Below are 27,106 nucleotides of genomic sequence, written 5' to 3' on the forward strand. Positions count from 1 at the left end.
TGGTTCTAAACTGGCCACGGGGCCCGTTCTTCCCTGGCAGTTTTCAACAACATGGATCCTGGATGCCAACAGTTGGGGCATCGGTTCCCAGCATACCACAGCAGCTCCCTCATCTGTAAAACCGGGCTCATACCGGTTCCTGTCCTATAGGGGAGTTACAGGGATTAAATGAGCAGATGTGCGGGAAAGTGATCAGTCCAGCACCTGGGACTTCTGAAGTGCTCAAAGATGTGAGCTGAGTTTTGCTGCTGATAATAAAGATGATTAGATCTGCAAAGTGGAGGGTTGAGGCCTCTTTCTGTAACTAAGGGGTTAAGTCAGTTCCCCTCTCACTCTGCCTTCCTAACCTGTTCTTGTGACCCTTCCCTCCTATGCTAGCTTGTCGACCCTGTAGCTGACCGAGAGAAGGACAAGTCTGTGGCTGTAAGAAAAACAGCTTACTGCTTCAGCCTGTTTGCATGGAGCACACAGGGGCACTCCCTAAATTCCAAAGACTTGCCTTGCCCTCAGTGTTAAACATCTTTTTTCCATTTCATTTCTACCTGCCATGCAGCTCAAGAGTGGTTCCCCGCTGCCAGGGTCATATGCTTTGCCTCATCTTCTGATTTGCCAGCTCATAGAGTCTCTAGGAAGTTACTGTTTTAATCTCTGAACTTCTATGTGTGTAAAAGACGTGATAATAAATTTACTGAGTGTGCTTTCTAAAATCAAGCTGGGCTGAATTTATAAATCCAAATTTGTTGCTTTTTAATGGTTAACATTAATTATTACTAATGTATTTTAATATATTAATAAATATATTCTAATAATTAAACTTAACATTAAATTTGATTGTATTTAATAGCCTGGATGATCTGAGGTTGTATTAACCATTTGCTCCCTAAGGTGGTTGAAGCGGAGGGAACCAGGTCCTGCTAAAGGAGACAAGTCTGGGCTTGGGAGGGGTCAGAGGAGAGGGGAGGAGTCAGTAGGCAAAGAACCACCGTCAAGCCCCGCCCCCTCATTTAGCCACACCCCTAGTTCCTTGCTAAATAGCCTGATTCCTCAGCCAGGACACCACCCGCTCACAGGTCACAGTTCACCCTCCCCCAGTGTTGAACTTGCTTTGCTTCACCGTTGATTTGAAATTTTCCAAAATTCCTTCCTACCAAGCTGCACTCCCTTGTCTTGGCCCATTACTGAATTTGCAAGCAGCGCCCGGGAGGCAGCGCATTCATTTTCATCTCGCTGCCATCGAAACCTTCAGGGTCTACCTTCCCAGCCTGGACCCATTCTTCTGAGGCTCTTCAAAAGTGAGTAGTTCTTTGTTTTGTTTTTTGTTTTTTTTTTACTGTGGATTTTAATTTTTTGAATCAGGCCAGAGCACTTTGGAGTGAATTTTGGTGGATAATAAAATAGGAATATTATTTGAATCTAAAATAAAGGGCACTAAAAGGTAACAAGACATTTTTTCTCACTCTGGAAGTATTCCAAAAGAGGGCCTCTTCTGCTTGGGGTAATGACAGTATTATTGCAACAGGCTAAACAAAGTGATGACTTTGCATGACAGCTTTGATGATATATGAGTTCTAGTATTTTTTTTAAAGGGCTTCATACTTTATCCTGTTACCACAGACATGCATGTATCTGTGTAAACTTACACATGGCAATGAATTTCATAGCCCAACAATTACTCACTTCCCGGTGGAAGAGCTGCAGGCAGTCACCCAGTCCCCAGGATCAGTTTGTTGTACTATGGCATGCTGGTGACATCCGTCACCCACCTGAGCTTCCGAATGATGGACTTGTCCTACAGGGTTGAATGGTGGAAAAGAACAAAAAAATGCCCTTTTAATGATAAGACAGTTTCAGTTGTCTCAAGCTATTCTGGTCCGTAATATGCATGCTTAACATTTTAGAATTTTCTTTAATTGACTTTTGCCCTCAAGTACAGGAATATCTCGGAGATATTATGGGTTCAGTGCCAGAGACCACCGCAATAGAGTGAGTCACATGAGTGCTGTGGTTTCCCAGTGCATACAAAAGTTAAGTTTACACTGTGCTGTAGTCTATTAAGTGTGCATTATGTCTTAAAAATCAATGTACACATCTTAATTTAAAAATACTTTATTGTTAAAAGATGCTAACTGTCATCTGAGCCTTCCACGAGTAGTTATCTTTTTGCAATAGTAGCATCAAAGATCACTGATCACAGGTCACCATAACAGATATAATGAGAGTGAAAAATTGGGAAATATTGCAAGAATTATCAAAATGTGACACAGAGAAACAAAGTGAACAACTGCGGTTGGGAAAATGGCACTGATAGCCCTGCTGGATGCAGCGTTGCCACAGCCTTCAGTCTGCGACCAATGCAGTACCAGAGAAACGCGATGAAACAAGGTCTGCCTGTAAAGAGAACTTGCTACATCAGCATGAAGAGCCAACTTTAGCCCCTCTCTCTAGGCAGGGCTTATTTGGCAGCCTGAGGGGTATAGTTTAGCTGTATCTTCCAGGGTGGATGGTAAGTTTCCTGAGGGCAGGAATGGGTGTCTGTATTCTCAGCACCCTGCACAGAGCCTGAGCAGCAACAAGGGCTCAACGATTCATTGAATGAGATAATGAAACAATGACTTAAAAGACAGATTATATTCTGGAATGGGTCAGGTATTGTTATTCCTGTCCTAAGCGCACTTCCCAAATGCTTCTTGCCTTCTGAGGTTCTGATTCTGTGATTCATTAAGTTCTCTGAAGAGAAACCCTAGCACAGCCACCTAAACTGAAATAACCATTAACAGGGAGAAAAATGGAAAATTCTTTTCCATTTGTCATTCATTAAGATATATGGTAAATTACATGATGGAGTCACATGTAATTCATCACTCCATCTGATTTTAGAAGCAGGAGGAAGAATTATCTTGTGCTACATATAGAGATCATATTTTATTTGCATTCCGTAGACTGGCAAAATCCAACATGAATATATTATATTCAAGGACACAATTTCTGTAATCATGCCACTTGAGGAGCAGTTTAAAATAGCAAATAGAATCAAACTGGAGCACTCAGCATCCTTAGAAAATGAGAATCACATACAAAAACCCACTTTCTTCTTTTCAACTTCAGCTGCAGGGACCAGAAATAAATGGCTCCATCTTCTCTGATCATGATTAAGGTGTCATCAGTTGCGGAGAGAATGCGCAGCACGGGACCCCCGTATGACAGCCCCTGCAGCACAGCAGGCAGCTGGAAGGAAACCTCTTTTTGTCGAGCCAAAGCATCAGCTTGCTCAGAATACACGAGCTGCAGATATGTGCAGAAGCCATCCTGGAGAATCAAAGAAAATTCATTAAACCTCTCCTGTCTTTCTGGCTTTCCGAAATTCTCTTTATCATCCAGGCACGACTATCCTTTCTTGGACATGACATAAGTATCAGTACGACCTAGTTCACTGGTGTGGACTTGGCTGCCAAACACTCGGGGCTGATAACTGAGTTGGGCCTGCTGGACTGCTACCCAGGGTCTGGGCTCCCTTCCGGGCCCAGTCCCTTCCTCTAAAGGTGACAATGGTGGTGGTGGTTGAGCATAGACCCTGTTCCAGGCCATGTGGACCCTCACCTCCATCCTGGAGATAACTGGATGAGATAGGTAATTGTTCTCTTCATGTTACAAATTGGGAAACTCAAGTCTAGAAAGGTTACATAGCCTTAAACAACTGGCAAGTGGCTGGCCTGAGACTTGAGCACCCGTTGGTCTGTTGGTCCTACCCACCAGGATGTATGCCTCATTTCGAATCTCAGCAGTGTATGCAGGGAAAAGCAGGCCTGTGGTGGGAGGGCAGGGGTGGGGGTGCCCACAGGGCCTGGGAACACCTCCATTTTCTCTCCACTTCCCCCAAAGCCCTACTTCACTCGTCTCCCCTTCCCTTCCCTGGAGTCCTGACTGCTCCTTTTCAAATCAGATGACAGTGAAAACACTTGTATTTGATTTGGTTGGGGAGCTGCTCTGAGGTCTGAATAGAGGTGTCCCACCGCTCAGCTTGTCACTTTAGAACTTAATTCATCCTAGAACAGCAGAAGGATACTGACGCACAATGGCAGAGAATTTTAAAAGCAGTTGCCTCAGCTCCTCATTATTGGGATACCCCCATATTGGGATACATTGATAGTGATGATGATAATAATATTTGTTGAGAAATTACTCTGTGGCTGTCCCTGTTCTAAACCCGTTAGATGCGTCAGTGAGCTCATTAGCATCAGGTGGCGCTTGCGCCCAGGATTTCTTGCTCACTGCTGTTCCACGTTTGCTTTTGGGCAAAGTGGCAGGTGTATCCTCCTTCCCTGGCTAGGAAAGCCTTCTTGGAACTTGCCTTAGCTACTGAAATTCCTAGTTAAACTCTTCCAAGTATAACCTGACATTACAGGAACTTTTAAATTGTAAACATGCGTGTCCCCTTGGTTCAACTTCCACTTGGCAAAGGCACTGAGGGGCACAGGGAACAACAGAAAGGCTCAGAAGCAAACATCTCATACGTTTCCCTTACGAACTTCAAGTCTGAGTTACATAACACCACCCAACTTACCCACTGAATTTTGCCCACTGCTTTATAGTCTATTTTCATGAAAAGTTGTTCTATTTGTTCAATATTCTGGAGAGGAAAAAAATTAATCTGTTTGATAGAGTAAATTATTCACTGGATTGGTGGGTAAAGGGATACAGGAGAAAGGGGACAGCTTTACTTTTCCAGTTTATGAATTTCACATTCAAAAATGCATAATGCTTAAAGCTCTCTGGAATGTTTGCTTCAGAACACTAATAGGACTATTAATCTGAATTCAGTGCACTGACACCAAAACTCTTCCCCAGTGAGAGACTGGGCTCCTAGAAGTTCTATTTTTGAAATCAGGCCCTAATTAGTAAGAGGAGCTGCGTGTCTCCCAAGCTTGCGCTCCCAGGAGGTCCCACTCCACCCTGGTCAGTTCCAGCTAGAGAACTGACCTGTCTTTAGGGGCCCCAGTTGGAGATAAACAGCAAAGCAGGTTCTGAGGACAATGACTCGGTTCGTGAGGGAGTTACTCACTTGGGCGTAGCCAAGACAAAAAGATGTGCAAGTCATGAAAATTATGTTCAAGTGTTAGAAGGGTCATTGTGTGGGAGCAGATTTCCTCTGTGTGGCCGTAGCAGGCAGGCTAGAAGATGGACCCCATGGTCCCTGCCTCTTGGTGCTCATGGCTGATGAAATACCGTCTCCTTGAGTAACTTGCCTGGGACCAATGGGTCTCAGTACCTCAACACTGAAGTGATGTCACTTCTGTGATTAGATTACATGAGATCATAACTTCCGTCTTCCTGGTGGGCGCTCTCTCCCTTGCTGGCTTTGAGGAAGCCAGCTATCATGGTGTGAGCTACCCACGTGGAAGGGAACTGAGGGCAGACTCTGGCCAACAACCAGTGAGGAACAGAGGCCTTAGTCTAACAACCTGCAAGAAACTGAATCTGGCAACAACCATGTGTCCTTGGAAGTGCATCATTCCCCAGTCAAGCTTTCAGATGAGATCCAAGCATAGCTACCACCTTGATGCAGCCTCACAAGACACCCTGGAGCACAGAATCCAGCTAAGCCATGACTGGATTCCTAACTTACAAAAACTGTGAGATAACATACGTGTAGTTTTAAGCTACTAAATTTGTGATAATTCGTTCTGGTGCAATGCCTAATTCATACAGTGATTCATAAGATTAGAAGTTGGGCTAATGAGTAGAATGCCAAGAAAGACCAATTTCAGCTCAGAAAGGGAAAAAAACTTATTTTTAATTTAAGGTCACGTCTCTCCAGCCTTGAAATGGGTAACCTATAAGGTATTGAGTTTCCTTTACCTGAAAGTTTCCAAGCATATGCTGGCTCCTGGCTTAGCAGAGAAGAGAATTTGTGCATTGAAGAGTTTACATACTAAGTGACTTCTAAGATTCTTTCAAACCCTTGGATTCCATAATTTGCAGCTTCAGGAGAGATGGTCAGGTTTTATGTCTATTTTGGGGAGTGTGAGATGTTGGCTTTCCTCTTGTAAGTCCCAGGGGTGTATGCCTTTGCTTGGTAAAGACACCAAAATGGAGGAAATAAGATGATGCCCGATCTCCAAGACACGGGCATTGCCCCCTGGTGAGCTGATACCCCGTGCCAGGGTAGGGGTCCTGTGAACAGGCCCTGGCTGTGGGACTAAGCTCAGCCCCAGCTTCCTCTAAGTCACGTTCCAAAGGAGACATCGCACATTCCTGGGTATGGCTGCCAGCGCAGACATCACCATGGCAACTAGACAATACCACACACATAACTGGTAACAAATATTTTTGGAATGAAAGTCCCAACAAACCAAAACACCCAGAGGGACGGCTTCCAGAGAGCCTGGGATCAGAGATGGAACAGGAAACACAAAAAGCTCAGGATGAGGGAAACCACTGCTGAGGCTCGGGCTGCTCACCTGGACCACCCCTGTCACCACAGGGCGGAGCCTGGGAGAGGTGTGGGTCTGCCTGGATGCCTGGAGCTCCAGACCAGGTGGCATCAGGCAAGGGCCGTGCAGCGCTGTGAGTCACTGTGGGAGTGGGCCCTCGGGCGGTGCACAGGCCACCACACGGCCTCGCCCTGGCCTTGCAGCGCTGTGGCTCTGCCCAGAGAGACCCAGCTTCCTCCATCAGCCCAGAGCTGTGGGGAGCATGTGTTTGCATGAACAGCCTCTGCCCCGGCGGGGAACTACCTTCTCAGTATGATTACGTGAGATGCTGAAGGACACTGGACTACTTCCTCCTCACATAGACTCACGTACTGAATAAAAACAGAGTGAGCGTCAGCGGTTCGCCAAGCCCTGTGCCAGATGCTGAGGCTTCAGCCCTGAAAGACGTGTTACTTGCCCTCGCAGTAGTCACTGTCTCTGGGGTCACAGCAAGCCAGCAATGCAATGCCAAAGATCAGTTCTGCGCTACAGGTAACTGCAGACCACCACCAGCTTAAAAGAGGAGCATCTACTTATTTCTAGGGAAGTTAGAACAGATTCCTTTGAGTCTATGATGACTGCACTGCCTTAAAGTCCTTTGTTCTCCCAATAACATTTATTGGGTACCTGTATGTGCCAGGCATGGCTCTAAATTCTCGAAATATAAAGAAAAATCAGAATCCAGAGATAATTATTGCTCAGGTAAAAAATGGAAAGAGAACATTCTAGGCAAGGGAACAACAGCACATGGAAGCCATGGAAATAGGAAAATAGAGCATCACCTTCTCTGCTCCCCAAGGAAACCACAGGGCTTGTGGTGAGACCCCCATTCCTCGATGCCACCCATGTCTGAAATACTCAGCCTACACATTGTGCTCCTGACAACTCAGCCCAAGGTTCGTCTCTTCCAGGAGAACTTCCTGGCTCCCTGGTCTGGTTTAGATGCTCCCATAGCACCTGGGCTGAAAGCTAAGCCAGCCCTGACCTCCCTGAGGGCAGAGATCACATCGTGATTGACTTTTTGTGCCATAAGTAAATATTTATTGAATGAATGGATGAGTGAGTGAGTGAATGAATGAGAGGATAAGAGAATGAGTAGATGAGTGACTAGGCTAAAAATGTAGGTAATTAGACTGCTTGGTCAAAAAGATCTGGGATATTGTTAAAACATCTAATAATTTATCCATTGAAATCGCTCCTCTCTCTGCCCAACAGAAGTTTTGTTTATTTGTTTAATATTACTCATATGGAGCAGATATTTTTAAAAAATAAGTGCTATTTAATGATCACATCTGCATAGTGGATGAGACTCTAAACACCTAAACTTCCATGGCAACCATCGAACCCGAGGGCTTTGTAACTGAGAGGGGGCAGCTGGGACCTCAGCAGCCTGCAGTTTGACAGTGGTGGGCTTTTGTTCAAACTCAAGGGACAAAATTGTCGAGATTTACCTTGAGTGGTTTTTTTTTTTTTATAATTTACGATGTAATCATGACACTTTAGCAAGTGGAGCGTAAACAGCATCTCCTGTTCTAATGTGTTCTTTATCTTACGAATACAGCCTTATTCATTGCTATGGTTTGGATGTTGGTGTACCCCCAAATTCATATGCTGAAACCCTAATGCCCAATGTGATGGTATTAGGAAGTGGGGCATTTGGGAGGTGCTCAGGGCACGAGCATGGAGCCCTCAAGAACAGGATCAGTGATCTTACGAAAGAGATCCTTCTGTCCTGGGAGCATCCAACAAGAAGTCTGCACCCTGACCTCAGTTCTAGGCTCTGGAACTGTGAGAAACAAGTGCTTGCTATCTAGCCACTTATTTTATGGGTTTTTGTACGGCAGCCTGAAGGGACTAAGATATTCCATAAAATTTCATATTCTGGGCTAAAAAAATAGGCTAACCAAGATGGCAGAGAGAATATCTAAAATACTTAATTCCAGCAGTGTAGGGATGGGAGAAGTTCCCAAATTCTTTGGAAACAACCAGTGATCTAATAAAAGCTTTTTTCTCTTTTTACAGAAAAGTCTCTAAATATCTTGCTGGTCTAATGTACTGAGTAATTTAAAAGTATTTTCCCATAGAAGCTGTTCAGTCTGGGTCTCGGCAGAAATCACAGTTCAGAGCTGAGTGTGATCACGCAGATAGCTCACCAAGCCTAACTGGTTCCTAGGGTTAACGCTTTAACTGTGGTCGCAATGCTCCAACATTTATAAAACCCATTTACTCTCTTCTGTGACCTCATGCTCTGCTTCATTATGTATTTGAAAGTTTCCATATCCAGCAGCTGTCTTTCTCTCTTCTCATACTCCTAGGAGGGAAAAAGAATCATTAGCTATGAACACAGTTGCATTTTGTTTAGTCTGGGAGCAAGAGTCCCAAGAACTGAATGTCTAATTGGACTTACCTGAACTCTGTCAACTTCTAACACGTTACCTTTTTGTTCGTTTCTCTGATGCTTTCACAATTTGTTTCCAAATCCATTAAGAAGTCACAATTACAGAGAATTTACTCTTCATTGCTATTTTATAGGAGTTAAAGGATTGTACTTTCACTGAAAAATCAGCCATCAAAAAGAGAATCAAATTACCCAGATGATTATTTAGAAAGCTCACCTGCTCGATTCCTACCTGAAAGAGTGCATTTAAGCGTTGTAGCTCTTCAAGGGTCACTTGATGTTCGATCTTGCCAAAGCAAAAAGAAAATAAATTAAAAACATATAATGCTAACAGTAATGCCCATAAAATGCAATTTCTGGAAACCCATAATTCCTCTCTTTATGAGATTGGGATAGCTGAGCCTCGAAGTAACGCTTAGAATATGCCAACCCTCATTTTCTTGGTCTCTCGTTTTCTTAATCTCTCCTCCAATTCATCTGATTCCTCAGCCCCAAATTCTGGGGTAGGCTGGGCTCAACTGGGCTGGAAGGAAGGAAGAGGTGGCAAGGTAGTGGGAGGAGGGGAGACGACAGACTCAGGAGAGAAAAGATCAGGGGCTGGACGGATAGGAGAGAAGGGAGACTGAAAATACTTTGGCGGATCAGATTCCAAAGATGCTCTCTCTGCTGGGAGGCCAGTGCGTGAGAACTGCCTTTAGCCACACCCTCTGCTCTCCACTCCTTCTCACCCCAGGCTGAACCAGGAGGAGGTCTTGGCAGGACTGATCCGCAGCCCTTTTTTCTGGGGTAGTTTTCTGAAGCCATGACTAGAAGTTCTTGCTACTCTTGGTGTTAGGGAAACTGGTTACCTTGTAGTCACCTGTCCTTCACTCAATAAACAGATCACCAGGGGACGTCTCTTGCTCACCTCCAGTCTCTTAGCTTCTATCTCAACAATTCGGCTTTTATAAATGAAAATCCTTAAACTTCCAGCTTGAATGAATAAACTGTCACCAACGGGTAGAGTCAAGTTAAGTGCTGATGTTCTTGCACCGTCTCATGAGGCCTAAGGAAGACAGCGAAGGAGGAAATTGGCTATTTCCCCAACGGGCTCATCTTCTGAAATTTCTATGACCACCCCTAAGCTTCCAAGGTAGTGGCCTTTACCATAAAACTCAAACTGACACCAAAGCTCTTGGGAGATCCACCGTTTTGTAAAAGTTGACGCACATTTCAAATCGTCTGAAGTGACTGAATGATTCTTTTTTAACTTGCTTTCACTGAGGGAGAAAATTAGAAACCTGGCTCTAGAATGAGAAAGCACTCCAGCTGAAGTTTCCGCTTGAACTTTTCCCGTAGGGCTCCTCTGGCAAGACCTGAACCCAGGAGGTAACGTGCAGAGAGCTGATTGGGAAAAAGACCCCAACAGTATTCAAGTATGTCTGACAGGTGATTCCAGCAAATGCAAAAGCCATTTTTCCTCCTTGATAATAGATATTGCTGTCAAATGAATTCAACATTTTCTTAGACTAAGCCTTCTCCAGCATCCAAAAAAGCAGACGAGAGTACACCAGGCGCATACCAGGCGCACACATGACACGTGTGAGACAAGTGTACTCAAATCGGAGGCCTGAAAGAAGATGGGGCCTCTAAGGGCATGTGACTTCTTATCCTCCACCCTAGATGTGGCTTCCAGAGGGTGAAACAATTTTTTAAGAATTTGAAAATTATTCCCTTTAAGACTGGAATTTTATGAGAAAGACATGGTATTATTTCAACTTTTCCTACTGTATTTTTCTGAGCCTTTACAATTCTAAATATACAATATAAATACTCTGTGAGTCTGAAAGTTACATAAGACGTTTATATTCCTAAACTAACAAAGTGGTGACTCTAGATTTGTACAAAGCAATCAAAACATATTGCCTATAATGTTATCCTTGCCACAAACTTCTATCTTTCCACTGTCCCCAAATATCTTTTTCTCTTAGCTTCAAAATTTCCTGAAACTCTATACAATGATTATTATTTGTCCACTAAGAACCTTATTAAGTGAAATTGGCCTTGCACCTTTCTCTACCTCCATTACTCAAAAAGAACAAATAACAAACAAACCCAAAACTGCCTACCTCCCAGGAGGGGGCTCCCCAATCCAGAAAGAGACTAATTCCTCTTCATTCCATAAATTTACTAGAAATGCTTCGGAGAGAGTGAAGTAAAAGCCATTATTAAAAATAGTAACAAAGGGCATGGAATCAAAGTCAGTGATTATATAATTTATAGAGGGCTTTACAGCAATTTTCAGTTATGCATAAAATGTGACCAAAAAGCCTCACTGTCTCGCTTCACAACTTCTCCCCAGAGCCATCCAACAAGCATCCTGAACACCCTGCCTCCTCCCTGCACTTGTAAGACACCTACAGCCTCCCGCGCCTTCAGGTTTCCTCTTTGTTTTCCTGGTCATTCTATTCCATCTTTGCCTCCTGGCTGTAGATACACAGCCCCTTCTCCCACTCAACACAAAAATAAGGAAGTGGATGAAAGATAACCACAGAAGATTTTTCAGGGCTGCAGTACCAAACAATGTTAACTAAATTTCCTTTGCACCTAAGAAATCAGTTCTTAAATCTCACAGACCTCATCAAATTTTCATGTCATGATGGAAAGCGAAAAATCCAGTGATCATTAGCCAACTTCTTTTGAAAAGGCAGTAATATAAATACGATTTGGAGAAACGCAGCTACGAGATAGAGCCATTATTGTGCTTTTCCTTGAAATTATAAATCAGGCCTTCACATAATTGCATGTTTTTAAGGCAAATTTGGAACACAAAGCAGAGAAAACATATGTCCCTTCTGGGTTCTCCTGTGCTTGGCAGGGCTTGAAAATTTGTAACTGCCATCGACAGCTAGTCACATTGTATCCGTAAAAAGCTTGAATGACTTGTTTTCCTACAAATAAAAACACAGAGAAAAGCCTGACTATTTTATTTCCAAACTATCATCGCTATAGGGACAAGCATAAATAATTCAGTCCACAATTGTGGAGTCAAGTTTTAAAGATATTATCGATTGCCCAGTAATGCATTTTGCTGTATTCAAATGCAATCTCGTAAAAAACTACCTGGATAACTCGCTAATATCCTATACTGGCGAGGATTCACAGGGCTATGATTCTGTTTGTCCTGACACTGCAGCCTCCCCAAAGCAGGGGGGGGGGGTGTGTTTTATGATTAGAGTGGTTTTCCCATAGGGGTTTGTTTGCCTGCTGGTTGCTCATTTGCATTGCAAATGAGCTCTCCTATTGTTACATCCCAGCAGCTCTTCGCGGCTCACTGTTGAGTCTCCTCAGTCAGGATGGTTTAGGGGTAATTTCACATCTACGACAAGGGAATTGACTAATTAATCGGATAAAGTGTCCTTTTGAAAATCTGTTCCTTGTGTGGCTGTCTCTATAGCTTCAGAAAGTAGAGAGCTATGATCCTGTGGCCTTAAGAGTCTAAAAAGGACAGTAACTTCAGAGCGTGAGGACAGCTAGAGGCTCCCAGGCGGATCGTCCTGATGAAGAGGAAGAGGGGCAGTTACAGGAACCCAGGTTGTGAAAGCAATCTTTTTCTTGGGGGAAACAAGATAATCACATAACCACTGGAAGAAGAGGGGGAAGAAAAAAAGGCCTGGGTGATTCTGCCAGGAACTCTCAAATGCACAATAAACTGAGGCTTAAAAAAAGATTGTCTTCTTAGCCATCTTAGGAACAGGAAGTTCAGAAAGTTGCTTCAATTTTAAGGAAGTTAAGGCAACCTTAGGCAGGATGCCACTAACATCTAACCTTTATTGGAATTCATTATGAGCCAGCTGCTGGGTGCTTCATGTGCGCATTTCCATTAATTTTCATAACAACTCTGAGGGAGATACTATCAGGGTCCATATTTTACAGATCAGGAAACTGAGGCACAGAGAGGCCAAATAACTTGCCTGGCTTCCCACAAATAGTGGGTGCTGGAACCAGGATCCCAGCACAGGTGATCTGTGCTGCTCGCCAACTCTCCTCTGCTGCCCTGCCTCTGCCCCAGGTCCCCGGCCAGCTCTGGGGCCAGCTCCCAAGAGAACACAGGCAGATGGGTGGGGTGGAGGGGTGTGGACTTCCAGACTGCTAATGTCCACTGTCACTCATGTCTCCTCTCCAGAGAATCTAAAAATCAGTGGATTGTTTCAACCCAAGTGGCTGGTCGCCTAAAAGTGAACCTCAAAGGCCCCTTCACTTGGAGGTGTTTTTGCTTTGTTATTTTGGTTATGCTTACATGGTTGTATGTTATATGGTTAAAAGTGTGGTGACATTTGAAGAGTCACATCTTCTCCCTTCTTTCAGTGAGTATTAAAGCCTTCCCACTGTGGGGATATTCCACAGCTTATTGAAGCTTTTAAAAGGATCCAAATTTGTTGCAAAGAGCAGCCCGAGCATTTCCCAGCTTGCTTCCCTAAATTAATCTAAAATGAGTATTTTGCTGCTTTCCCAGCTGCTTGGGTAGATTCCATGGCCTCCTCATGGTTAAAAAAAAGAACAGAGAAGGGAAGTGCTTCTTCCCGCCTCAGCAAAGAAATGCAGCAGAGCTGCCCTGGCAGGAGCATGCACATCAGCTGGAGTGCTCGAGTACCAGGTTGAGCAGGATTCTGAGGCTCTTGGCAGGGAAAAGCCAGGGTGGAGCCGCTCTGTTTGCCACGAGCACTGTAGGGAGGAGTGAGAACACAACGTGTCTGTACCAAGAACAAGGTGATGGAGAAAGAGACAGAGAAGGACTGAGCTGGGAGGGAACTTAGGCCCCTCACAGTCACCCCTCTTCCTTGCAGCCGGAAAGCTGAGGACCGGAGAAGTAAGTAACTTGCCTAAGGTCAGCTTACTGATTAGTGTTGAGACTGGAAATCTAGATTCTTTCTGCATTAGAAATGGGACTGACTCTTCCCATTCCTGGAACAAGTTGTTTGAAACTTTCCCCTTGAACCAAGTCCACAGTTGGGAGGATGGGGATGTTCCCAGCTGCCATCAGGGCCCTCCTGTAACTCCATTCATACCCTCTTTCCTAGCTGCCTTCCACCCCAGCTCTGCCTTGCTGGGAGATGCCAGGTCCCTGTTTCCTGTCCAGTGTCCCCTTTCTAGTCTATCTCTTGAGGGCACATCTTTGCTAAACACCTGTATCTTTTCTACCTGTTAGCCTGCAAAGGAAAAAAAAAAAGGCTCTCACAATATCCTCTGGAGTTCTAGGCACCAGATGTTGAAAACCAAGATCAGAGAGGGGAAGGCCAATATTCTGGGAACGGGATCGACAAAGCAAATCCAACTTTATTGCCCACTGTTGTGATAAATTGTAAAAAAAATGCCCTGCATACTTCGCCAGGTAACTCACAATGGCTTCCTACCTTGTCTCTGGGCTTAGCTGGGTGACTCGCTTTGGTCAATGAAAAATTAGAAAATGTGAGCAAACAGAGGCTTAAAAACATGTTTACATGATTGAGCATGTCCTCTCGCTCACGCCATCAACATGAGACCGTGCCTCAGCTAGTCTGCTAGAAGACACATTGCCCAGCCACTTAGACCTTACATCAGCTGGCAGCCTCCTGGTTTCCAGACGTGTGAGCCAGCCAGCCATGGGGACAGGGCTGTCTAGCTGACTCTGCAGGCATGTGAGGAACCAGTGGTTAGTGCTGGATGCCGCTGAGGTTTTGTGGTTTTTTGTTAAGCAGCAGCATCACCGTGGCAATAGATAACTAATATCCTATCTGTTCACTTATGTATTGATTGGCATGTATGCCTAAAATATCACCCCTTCCAATGTTATGTACTGTAAATCATGACTTTCTTTTATATTACAATCCTCAGTGAGAATCTGTTAAACATATATACACATGCATGCTATAAATTATATATATATTATATATAATATATATTTCACAAAATGTTATGTGTGAGTGTGTGTGTGTGTGTGTATATACAATTTATAGCATGTGTGTACATATATGCTTAACAGGTTCTCACTGAGGATTGTGATAGAAGATAAATAGAAACCTTTTACAAGTCACTATTCGCAGTTCTACCAAATTAAAGAATCTTTTCCTGCTGGTGCCCTGGCTGCCCACTCTCAGTGACAGAGCAGCCTGCAGAATCGAGGTCTGTACAGATGGACCATGTGACCTTGGGAAGATGAAGGGCAGGTCCCGACCAAGTCACATTCATTGTTTCCCTTGTGTGGAGCATGTGTCCGGCACACAGTAGATGCTCAAAAAGTAGGTGTTCAGTTGCACTTAATTGACTTTATCCCTCTGGGTCTCAGTTTCTTTATCACTAAGGGAAGAAATCTTAACCAGGTTCTTTCCAGCTTTAAAAACCTGATTCTAAGTGGCACTGAGCGAATCTGAGTGTGTGCATTGATGGAATGGCAGCCACCTACATGCTGTGCTTTAACCGTGTGTTTATCTGCCCTGGCAGATGCTCCACTCACTGACTAATGCGAGTCTAGCTCAAGCCTCCTCCCTGCTTGGAGGTCCTCAGACTTGCTAAAGCACAAAAACTTCTGCAAAGGTCAATTTAAGCTATTATCCGTCTACTAAGAAACTTCTAGATCTTTTCCTGAGAGCAGGTCTTGAGGGAGGAACAAGCATTATATGAAGGAGCTGACCTAGGGTGGTGCGGAAACAAAGTTGGCACCCTCAAAGATGAAACTTTCAAAGAGGCAACAGTCTGGAGACAAAGTGATGATAAACTTGAACTATGAACAATGGGCTGGTCTTGCCACCCACTGCTTCCCTGGGCTCTTGCCCACCTTCCTTGCTGTCACCAGGGAAGTCAGTGGTAGAGCCAAAAAGGTCTTCATCTCCTATATCCAAAGCCAGGACTCTATGAGCAACTCTGGCTGTTATAGTTTTAATGCACATTAAAAATAGCTACTGTGTGCCTGTTTTCCCACATATATTCATTTAAATATATGTCATGGAAGCCATGCCTTTTACTTTGAAGTGGCATCATCCCACACCCTCCTGCACAGCCTTGATTCTGCACCTGCCCACACACACTCTGCGCCAGGAGCTTCAGATGCATCACTACTCCAAGTTGGCGACGAAGAGCCTCAGGCCTCAGAGGTCCCCTGCCAAACACAGCCCGGCACAAGCACTGTGTCCTGGGTCACTGCAGTTTCCAAACTGGGTAAGCCAATCAGCAAAGAATTAAAACCCAGGCTGGTTGCAGTCAGTGAAAAAGTCACCCTCAACCATGAAACGCCCCACATCCTCTGACGGTGACTGAAACTTTCTGGCGGAATCCTGGAGGACTGAAAAGGGGTTTGATAGACAAAGCAGAGGTCAGAGTAGAACCTCCCAGGTTGAACTCTCTATGCACTGACTTGAGAGGGGCCCAGAAATAGATTGTTCATGAAGGTCTGCAGCAGCCGAAAGTCTCATCACACGGGGGCAGCTCGCTCCAGACTTTTCTGACCCATTTGACATCAGGACTTGGTGCACACTTAGGAAGCAAAAGTTTCCCAATGCACTGCTCATGCTGCTTCTGGAAGACGCCCTCTGATATTAACTATTGTCTGTCTCAGTTTTAGATGCCAATCATATTCCAGCGAGTCAGTCTCCTGACCCATTAACTGATCTCATCCTCAAAGCACTATGAAGATCCCTGCTCTGAGGAAAGCTCCTGTTGTTGTATTATGTGCATGGGTCACAATGGCAAAAAGAACAAAACCCAAGTCTTAACTCCGCATCATCCATTTCCAACCTTCCTGTCCGGCATTCATCCCATTTCTGCTTCTTGGCCAGCGTACTTCAATCGCTTGTACGTCTTATGTGCTGTTTCTTCCATGGGGGTGGCTCCACTTCGTATAACCTTGGAAAAACTCTTGGCCATCCTCTAAGGCCCAGCTCACATGCCACTTCCTCCCGGAAGCCCTCCTTGTCTCCCAAGCCAGCAGTACTCTCCCTCCCTCCCCACCGTCTCCCCGTCAGGAGCGCCTGTCTTTTGGATACACATCTTTCTCTCTTACGGAGCTCCTGCTTCCTGAAAATTAGTCATGAGTCCATCGCCTGCACTGATTTTTGTCATTTCAGTGTCATTTACTTAATATTTTTCTTCAAATAGATTGCTTATTGTATATATTACCTTCTTTAGCCTCATTCTAAACAATAATCATCATGGAACCATGGGTTTGATGTGCTTGTTAGACTTCCAGTGAACATTAGCATAAGTATACTCTTATTAAAAACTTAAAAATCTCACTTCGGTACTCTCTAAACTACTTCCTTTGAGGAAAAACTGTATTGGTTGTATAAAATCTTGAGGGGCTATGTTTTGTTTAAATTTGAGTTTTCTCTGGGGCTCGGTGTATGATACTGCTCCATAAAAAGTTTGCTGAATTAAAATCAAACGAAACGGATTAATTGGAATTCATTCATACCCTTAACATATTAGCATGAATCCAATTTATCTGGAGAGGCAATCGTGACCTTGGAAAGCAAAGAATGACACTGGAAAGGAGCTGGACCTAAAAAAGGAAAATGTTGGTAGACATGGAAAGGAGAAGGGGGAAGGACACGTGGAGAAACTGGCCACGGTGGGTCACCGGGACGCTCCGCCAGGTGTGTGCACGCGGCGAGGGCCGGTTAGGAGGCAGCAAACAGCCGATGGGTCTCCCGTGGGAGGGGGAGGGGGCCACAGCACACCTGATAGGGACCCTGGCTTTAAATACGATCATTGCGCCAGGGACCCTAGGGGATTCCAGCCCCGTTCCAAGCCCTGTCTGAGAACATGCGTGGCTCAGGAAGGTGGTCTGCTCGTCCCCTCCCCGCACCTTACCTTTTCCGCCCTCGGGCTCCGCGCCGGGTCCGCGCGGTGGGGCGGCATCCTCCCCTGGGCCAGGTCCTCGGTTCCGACTGAGGGGCCGCGCGTCCTCCGCCCGGTGAGGCGGGCCCGCAGCGGCCAGGCCGGGGCGTCGGCTCTCCGCAGCCCCTGCTCCCCCGAAGGCCGAGGTCCGCAGGGGCAGGTCTGAGCTCGAAGCATCGCTGGCTCCCCCAGGATCGCCGCTGCGTTCAGGATGCCGCCCGGACCCCACGCGGAGACAGCCCGGTCAGGGGTCTCGGTGAGGAGCCTGGGTCCCCCTTCACCCCCACTGCCCACGACCCCACATGCAAGTCCCTTCTGAGAAGCCAGCTTCTCAGAGGTGGCGCCAAAGCGGGAAAGGACTTTGGGGATGTGGAGGCAGGATCTCTACCTTCGATGGTCAAGACGGAAGACATCAAGCCGAGTCCTTCCCACTCTGCTGTAAGAAAAAGAAGAGCCCCGGATACAGCCCCAGAACGACTAGCTTCTTACATGTTTTCGGTTCTGAGCAGACAACATAACAAGTAAGCAGTAAACTATTAAGACAAAATCCGTGTAAGTGAAGGATTGTAATTAAATAAAGCTTACAACAAAGCAAATCTGTCACGATCATTTTTGTTGTAGCGTGTGGCAATTAGACATAAATAAGTTGCTTGAGCAATAATCCTAATTACTATTAATTTGACAACACATAACAACACTGTTATGGGGGATGCTCAGGAAAGTCCCCAGAGGTGACTGAGATTGCTGGTTTTTCCATGGAAGTGTTTCCACCATAAAGAACAAAGGCTATAACAGATTTGAGACTTCTTTCTTGAAAACTGTGCCCTTTTGCATTTGTGCTCAGAGAGAGTAGCACTTGCTAGAGTCTTGCTTAAACTGCCTTGACTGAAAAATCTTGCTTACCGGATCTTTTTGAAACATAGAGGTTAGGGAGAAACCCATCCCTTTGGTCACCAAATAAGGCAAAAGAAGTTTGTAATCTCATTTCATCTCATTGGGCCATATTTGGGCTCCAGGAAGAGGAACAAAACGCAAAACAGTTATCTTATCAGAGACCCGTCCTTGGGCTCCAGGTAGAGGAACAAAAGCAAAACAGTTATCTTATCAGAGACCCGTCCTCAGGCTCCGGGGCAGACTGTGGGTCCTCCCTGGGGTCTGGGCTCCTGGGGGATCGGAGGGCCCCGTTCAGAGCATCCTGGGTGTTGCTTCTGGATGCTGCGTGTGGAAACTGCGTCCACAGAGCCTGCGAAACTCTTTGAAAATTCTCTCACTCTTCGTGCCTTGAAATTTTATTTCACTGTGACCAAAATAACATAATATCTGTTGTGGAGAAAGGCTTCTCTAATATGGGCAGGCCCTGCACAACAAATCAGGCTTTCTGGGGTCAGGTGAAGAGAGGGGCGAGAGCCGGAGGTGAGCTGAGAGCAGCAGGATTTGGATGGGGTTGGGGGGGAGGAGTAGGGATGGTTTCGGACCACGGGCATTTAAATGAAGCACTTTGAGAACGAAGCTCCAGTGGGAGCACCGAACCTCTGCAGGGTGTGTGTGTGGCCGGGAGGAAGATGCTGAAGGGGAGAGAAGAGGTTAGGATGTGGAAGCATTGGAGACACACAACCTTTTATCTGGGGTGGGAGAGTATGGAGATACAGGTGCATGGCTTCTGATATTAAATGTCCCCAGCTGAAATGCTCACAATTCTGGTGCACACGTCATAGGGTAAAAAGCAAAGTCTGTGTTATAATGAACGTCAAGTATTCAGAGCAGTGAAAGGCACATAGTAGGTGCTCCAGGTGTGTTAGCTATATTATTATTATTATTATTATTATTATTATTATCATCATCATCATCATCATCATCATCATCATCATCATCATGTCCAGCCCTGCCTCTTTTTGTTCTACAAAAGGCTGACCAAGTAGACTTGATCCTCTTGCCACAGCTGATTAGACGAGGGGAACTGAGGACTACTGAAAAGATGAGCTGGGCCAGTGTGAGTCTCTCTCCTGGTGTTTAAGTTAGGGCCTTTGAAAAGGGTTCAGGAAGTGGTGGGAAAATGTTCAGGAAATGGTGGCCAGACAGACAGAAACAGACAAGCGGAGGGAGCTGAGTTGCATGAACGATGAGGCTTCAGAGTGAAGCTTTTGAGCTATTGCTCCTTGGCTACCAGATACCCCCGGAATCCAAAGCCACCATCCTCTTTATCTGCCCAGTCTTCAAGTCATTCAATCCTCCTGTTATCCTGCTAACATGAGTGGTTTCTGGGCCTCCCTGACATTTGCTGTTCTCAACCCTGATCCTTGCTGACCTCAGATTCCCCTCTCACGAAGTCTCCTTTCCTCAAGCCATCCCTCTACTTGGAGCCAGGGGCCCCACTGCCCCACAGTCTCTACACAACTGCCACTCTGGTTTTCTGACCTTGGACGAATCGTTTAACTTCTGTGACTTTAATTTTTGTGCCCATAAAGTGAGGTGGTAGGACCCAGTGATCTCGCAGGTGCTTTTTGACTTTTCTGCTGCACTTTAAAGCTCCTCTCAACTCATACCTGTTAGGATGTCTAATATCAAAAAGATGAGAGAAAAGTGCTGGCAAGGCTGTGAAGAAAAGGGGACGCTTGTGTACTGCTGGTGGGAGTATGAACTCCCACCAGCAGTACAGTGCAGATACTATGCAAAACAGTATGGAGGTTCCTCAAGAAATTAAAAATAGAATGATCCAGCCATTCCACTTCTGGAATTTATCCAAAGGAAATGAGATCATTGTCTCAAAGAGATATCTATGTTCCCCTGTTATTAGCAGCATCATTCACAATAGCCCAGGAATGGAAACAATCTAAGTGTTTGTCAATGGATGAATGGATAAAGAAAATGTGATATATATATAGATAGATACATGTTTATGATACATATTTCTTCAATGGAATATTATTCAGCCTTAAAAAAGAAGGAAATTCTGTCATTTGCAACAATATGAATAATGAAACTGGAGGGCATTTTGCTAAGTGAAATAAGCCAGACAGAGAAAGACAAATACAGCAGGTGTCACTTAACATGTGGAATCTAAACAAAAGTCAGACTCATAGAAACAGAGCACAGCAGTGGTTGCCAGGGGCTGGAGATGGGAGAAATAAGAAGAGGTTGGTCAAATGATAGGAACTTTCAGTTATAAAGTGACCAGGGACTGAGGATCTAATGTAGAGCCCGGTGACTCTGGTTGATGACATTCTATTGTATAATTGAAATTTGCCAAGAGAGAAGAACTTCAATGTTCTCACCACAGAAAGTTAGGGGCAAAAAGACTCTCCTGATGGGATCCCACCCCAGCTCACACCTTTAGGCTCTGGGTCTCCTTCCGTCTAGGAACACCCAGTGCTGGTCTCACCTAAGACCTTCTGCTCGCATTGTCCCCAGCCAAGGCACCTCCCCACTGTAGCAGGTGTGTAAGCTGAGGGAGAAGCCTCAGTTTTAAGTCAAGGAGGAGTTCTGGGGTGGGTGTAGGGTGTAGCCCAGAGCTCTCTACCGGTCTGCTCTTTGAATCTGACCAAGACTAGTCAGCAGGATGGGGACAGGTCATGTTATGGTATCATCAAAAATATCTCCTCATTCTTAATGAAATGTTTTCGTGGTTCTTGCGAATATCAGTGGCTCTCTCACGAGGAACATCCCATAATTCGTAGTTTGTGTCCTGTCCCCCCAGAGGCATATGTTGAAGCCGTAATCCCCAATATGCTGATATTTGGAGAAGTAGTAAGGCCATGAGAGTAGAGCCTTCACGAAGGGGATTGCCACCTTTATAAAAACAGACACAAGAAAGGCGACATCGCTTTCCACAATGCAAGGATACAAAGAGAAGCTGGTTGTCCATAAGCCAGGGAGACAGCCGCCTGCAAGAGCCCCACCATGCGGGCACCCAGTGCCTGGGCTTCCAGCCCCCAGAACTGTGAGAAATAAATGTTGTTGTTTAAGGCCCCCAATCTATGGCGTTTTGTCATGGCCACCCGAGCTAAGACAGGCTCTCCTGGCAATGAATTTAGGTTTGTACCGACATGTTTAATGGAACCATCATGTTTCATTCCTGTGTGCCCCCCTCCCCCCAGCCCTTTGAAGGACCTACTTGCCCCTCACCCCACTCTCAGTGTTTGCGTTTGCCCAAACCACCTTCACTTTCCACTTCATGCCTTCCTGTTTCTTCCTCTTATTTTTCCAACCAACATACATCAGCTCTCGACATCTGATCAGGCCCCCTTTTGGGGAAGGCCCATTGGGCCCACTTTCCAGTTGACCAGTCAGCCTGCCTCCCGGCCTCTGACCTGAGCCCTGCCTGTTGCTGATCTGACCTCAGACTGTCAGGAGCTTTGGGGTGTGAGTCATGCCACCTGCTGTAGTCCACACGGCTCCATCACACGCCTCCCCATTCCACCCCCCAGCCTGCTTCAACACAGACACAGACGGGATATTGAAGAAGCCCTGTGCAAATAAGAGTTTGAAAAAGCAGTGCAGTTCAGATGAGAACTAATCCAAACCATCGGAGGGGCGCATTTGTGCGGCGGCCTGATCAGAGCCAACACTAACATCCTCTGCTCCCTTGGAGTCTGTCTGCAGAATGTGCTTACCAGGCTGGGAGACATCGGCCTGTTTCAGATCACGAGCTGGCATGCCCTGGTTGCCCATGGCAACCCAGCTGCGCTGGAGTGTTCGCATTTGTAAATGTGTGTGGGCTTAAAATTATATTATTGATTCTGTCTGGAAGACGATAGTCTGATTTGTATATAGCTCTGAATAAATTACTCATTATCCTTTACAGCCGTCAGAGTATGAATCTCCCTCTCTCTTTCTTTTCTTTTTTTTTTAATTTTAGAGAGACAGCAAATTGTGTCAGCAGATGTGAAATGAAATGCCTCCCATAACAGCCGTACTAAGAAATCATCGCGGGCACCAGCCTGGGACGTGGTCCGGGTGTTACTAAATAGACAAAAAACGGCATGGATTTGAGAGGGATGGGGCCTACACTGGGTAGTCTATTTCAAAGGGACCATAAGGTGTAGTGTGAATTGCAGTGAAGAGCAGACAGAGCAGAGGGAGAGGCAGCCCCACCCTTGACTTGATCTGTTCGAGCTGAACCCAAGCTTTCTCTTCTGCTTTCTTTGTTGTGTAGTGTATACTCGGACAGACTGAACTATTGTTCCAGCTCATCCCTCCTCCCTGTATCCACGCCTTTTGCCCTGTAGCTCTGTAGACCGTCCCACAAAGGGCATTGTGTACTGCCCTTGACTTTGGGCTTGATCTTATAGCTTGCCTTGACTAGCCAAAATGGCAGTGTGCTAGTTCTGAGCCTTGGCTTTAAGAGACTTCAAGAATTTCCACTTGCCCTTCTGTGTTTTTTGTCATCACTGCGAGAAGAACTTCCCTTGGGCAGCCGCTGCCCCTTCAGCAGCACTCAGAATGAATACGTGTGGAGCAGTCACCCCTCCCCACCCCACCAGAATCAAATCCAGCAGCGCCCCAGCAGCGCCCCAGCAGCGCCCAGCCCAGATGAGCTGCTTTGACCAAGCTGCAGACGAATGGGAAGTAAATGCTCGTTGCCACCAAGATTTTATAGGTACTCATTACGCAGCAGTACCTGGCTGTTAAAGTCCCCCATCTTTCAAACATTACAGCATTCAGTGTCACTGATGTTGGGAAAGAAAGGAGCATCCCTCTGCTCTCTGTTTCAGTGGTCACTGATTGCAAGCCTCACTGAGAGAAAGTGCAGATCATGCATCACCATTTGAATTCATGTTGGGCTCTTGTTACGCACCGTGCCATCAAACATGGCTTTGCGACAGGAGCCACAAGGAGGCCAATACATCCGAGAGAAGCTCCAAGTAAATTGTAAGATTTCATCTCTACCCCTTTAGTGCCCATGGGAGTCCTGTCAAAAGATTGGTGGGATTATGCTTGAACTGGGGAGGAAGAGTGGCATTATAATTCTCAGAAAGTATTGTCAATGTTTCTTTCAATTCACTCCCATACGAACATCTTTATCAGAATGCGACATATTACTATGCTCAGGCTCTTTCTAAACCTCCATGTTTCCACTCTCCAGTCAAGTATGTACCACACAAGCACACTTGATCATTTTCAACAAATACTTTTTGAGTACCTACTGTGGGCTGGACACTTACGGTGGGAGTGGCACGCTAGATGCCATGTTGAATAAAAGAAGAGTGGTTTTCATGAGCAGTTAGGGAAGGTACGAATCAAGACATCCCAGACATCTGTTCTGAGACACTGGGCAGATGGAGGTGCCAATCACTAAGATGGGAAAGCCTGGAGAGGGGCTGGTTTGGGGGAAAATAGAAAGTTTGGTTTTGGACATACACGTTTGGGATGCTTCTGAGACATGAAAGTAGAGCCATCAAGTGTGCAGTTAGATGTCCAAATACGGAGCCCAGAGAAGAAGGGTCTGGGTGGAAGATATAAATCCGGAGCATCAGCAGCATGTAGATGGCATTTAAAACCACAGGGCTGAGAGGAGAGCACACATGGAGGAGAGAAGACGGCCCGGCCGAGTGCTGAGGGGTTCCAGTGTTTCGAGGACAGGCAGAGGGAAGAGGAGTAAGCAAAGGGGACTAAGTGGCTCAGCTGGGATATGGGAAGAAAACCAGAGACGTGTGGTAGGAAACGCTGCTGCTCGCCCGTCGTTCCCGCCCGGCAGCTGTCTCTCCCCATCCCTGCTGACGGAACTCTGCCTTGGGTAGGTCTTGGGGGTCTTGCCCACCACGAGAGGCATGGCTTCTCCCTAGTCTCGGGGGGACGAATCGTGGGGTTTAAGATGACCACAGTAATCTGCTCTCCTTGCTGGTTTAGGTTTACTCATGAGCATGAGACACAACTTTGGCCAGTCAGATGTGTGAATGTAAGTCCACTGGCTGACTACGGGAAAGGTCCTCATGCTTTTAAAAAGTGAAGGAAAGGAGAAAACTGAGCTCCTTTCCTGCCTCAGATGTGGATGGAGATGCTGTTGCCATCTTGCAACAGGACATATGTGAGCCCAAAAGCCTGAACACCGAGGATGGAAAGAATATCTGTGTTCAGGTACACCTTTGCATTGTTGAATTAACCAACCTTGGGGTACCCTCTACCGACAAATGTATGTTGTAAGATAATCAGTTTTTTAATGTGTGGGCATTGTGGGTCTTCCATGACCCCTGCGAGGCACTAAGCATCCTAGCTGGTCCCTGTGGTTTCACAAGACCGAGAGCAAGGTAACCCATGCCCACTGGCAACAGGATCACGCCAAGGGCCTTGAGGGCGGTGCTTGGCCCTAACTGAATGGTTTCTTTTACCTTGCTGGGGGGAAGAGCATTTTCCCAATCTTTTAAGTGTATTGTTGGTCAATCTTAATACTAATTTCATATCATGCTCACAATTTGTTTCTTTCGATACTCAAAATCCAAATTCTTCTGCCAACCTAAAAGCATGTTTTATCTCAGCTATCCCAGAAGGAGTGGATCACTTTTTTCCCACACAAATGCTTTAAAAAATTTTTTTTTATTGAAGTATAGTCAGTTTATAATATCGTGTCAATTTCTGGTGTACAGCATAATAGTTCACTCATACATATCCATACACATATTTGTTTTCATATTCTTTTTTGGATCGCTTTTAATTATGACATCTCACCCACCCTTGGCCAGCAAGAAGGATGCTGAGAAAGATGAAATTGGAAATATTTTAGGGCTTGTTTGCCAGCTAACATGGAAAAGAAGAGATTCAGGATAGGTCAATAGGAAATAAAAATAGATACCAAAGGGTCAGGGCAACAAGAAGATGAGATAGAAACTTAAACATAAATAAAGTACTCTGAAGTCAAAATGTTTGATATCAGTAGCTTAATTAACCAGATTTTAAGATAATGACTGTATATCTTTAAATGGCTTGGGACGTCCTTACAGCTTTTTGAATAGTGTTCTTTTTATTCAATTAATGCTTCTGAAAGAGCTTTAATTTTACATTAATCAAAAGCTCTCATGATATTCTCAGGATTTACTCGAATTCAAGGTTTTTTTTTTTTTTTTAAAGTGCAATTAAATTATCAAGGCAGAGGCTTTGATTGCAGGACGAAATTCCATAGCAACAGCTAGCTGAGCACGCTGAGCCCAGCGCACTGCTGCACCCAAGTTCGTGCCAGGCCGAGGGGGCGCGTGGTCAGCTCCACAATGAATGGGCAAGCTTCCCTCTGCCTTCCTCCTGGGGAGCAAAACCTGCTTCCTTGGCAATTTAAATAGTTACCTTATAGTACCCATTCTTACTGCAGGCAGCTCTCTCTGCCTGTACCCCAGGCAGAATTCTAGAAAATTCTATGACGTTTAAAAAAAAAGCAAAGAACGAAGAGAACTTTCTCTTACCTGTTAGCATGAGATGTTTCTAACCTTCCCAAAGCAGAACCCGCTCTGCTTCCTCTCGAGTTCATGATATCAGACAGCAAAACCTGCCAGGTACTCACTCCTGACTGATTAGACTCATGTCTGCTCGGTCCCCAAGAGCAATTACTGATGATCAGAGAGAGGCCAGGTGAAGAAAATCTTGCTGCTGTCTCCCTGGGAGCAGCCAGTGCTGAAGAGCTCTACCCACGGTGGTGTCTCGCCGCTCGCTGTGCCAGGCTTTGTAACTGGAGTACCTGGGTGGGGGCCTCCCCTCTCCGCTCCTCCCCACGTGCATTGATCCCTCACATGTGAAGGTTATCGATGCTAACACGAGGCTGGGAGGAGGGACGGGGAGGAAATGCCAGGGAGTGACAAAGAGGAAAATAACTGGTATTAAAAATGCTCTCTTAACAACTTGCCCTGCCAGGGTATCATTAATAGTAATTATATGTGGGCGCCAGCCACTGTCCAGAACTGAACCCTCGATTACCCACTCCCATGCCTCCTCCACCTACCCCATCTCAGATGACAGCTCCATTTTTCCAACTGTTTAGGGAAAAACCCTTGGAGTCATCTCCCTCCCCTCTTTTTCTTCTAAATGCACATTCAGTCCGCCAAAAAAATCCTATTGGCTCGACCTTTGAAGTATGTCTGGAATCCAACCACGCCTCACTTCCTCCAGTACCTCCCGGTCCAAGCCGTCCACGTCTCTCCCTGGGCTGGCAGTGCCTCCTCACTGGTCTCCCTGTTCTCGTCTCTGCTCACCCCCTACAAGATATTCCACGTAGAGAGCGATCTTTTAAAAGCAGAAGTTGGACAATGTCAATCCATGCTTCTCATCTCTCTCTCAAAGTAAGATTCAAAGTAAAATTCGTTGCCTCAGAGGCTTCTGTGATCTGCCCTCTGCCTGTCTGACCTCATCTCCTGCTGCTCTGCCCGCCCTTCTCCGGGACCACGCTGACCTTCTGTTAGAACATGCAGGG

At 45.7% G+C, this 27,106-nt stretch overlaps 1 long non-coding RNA gene across 4 annotated transcripts; it reads right to left on the reverse strand.

The window, feature by feature from the left end:
* Positions 1-2,090: 2,090 nt before the first annotated feature.
* On the reverse strand, positions 2,091-26,696 carry LOC116157168 (uncharacterized). 4 transcript variants are annotated; one of them, XR_010383668.1, is made up of 4 exons: positions 26,106-26,696; positions 9,776-9,913; positions 8,624-9,154; positions 2,091-3,306 (listed from the first exon to the last, which is right to left on the reverse strand). It is a non-coding gene; the product is annotated as an uncharacterized LOC116157168 (long non-coding RNA). The 4 variants fall into 4 exon arrangements; XR_010383667.1 differs by lacking the exon at positions 26,106-26,696 and adding an exon at positions 17,294-17,368; XR_010383669.1 differs by lacking the exon at positions 26,106-26,696 and having other exon boundaries at positions 8,624-8,781; positions 9,101-9,154; positions 9,776-11,427.
* Between the last annotated feature and the right edge of the window lie 410 nt (positions 26,697-27,106).

Source organism: Camelus dromedarius, chromosome 13 (assembly GCF_036321535.1).
Source record: "Camelus dromedarius isolate mCamDro1 chromosome 13, mCamDro1.pat, whole genome shotgun sequence".
NCBI lineage: Eukaryota > Metazoa > Chordata > Mammalia > Artiodactyla > Camelidae > Camelus > Camelus dromedarius.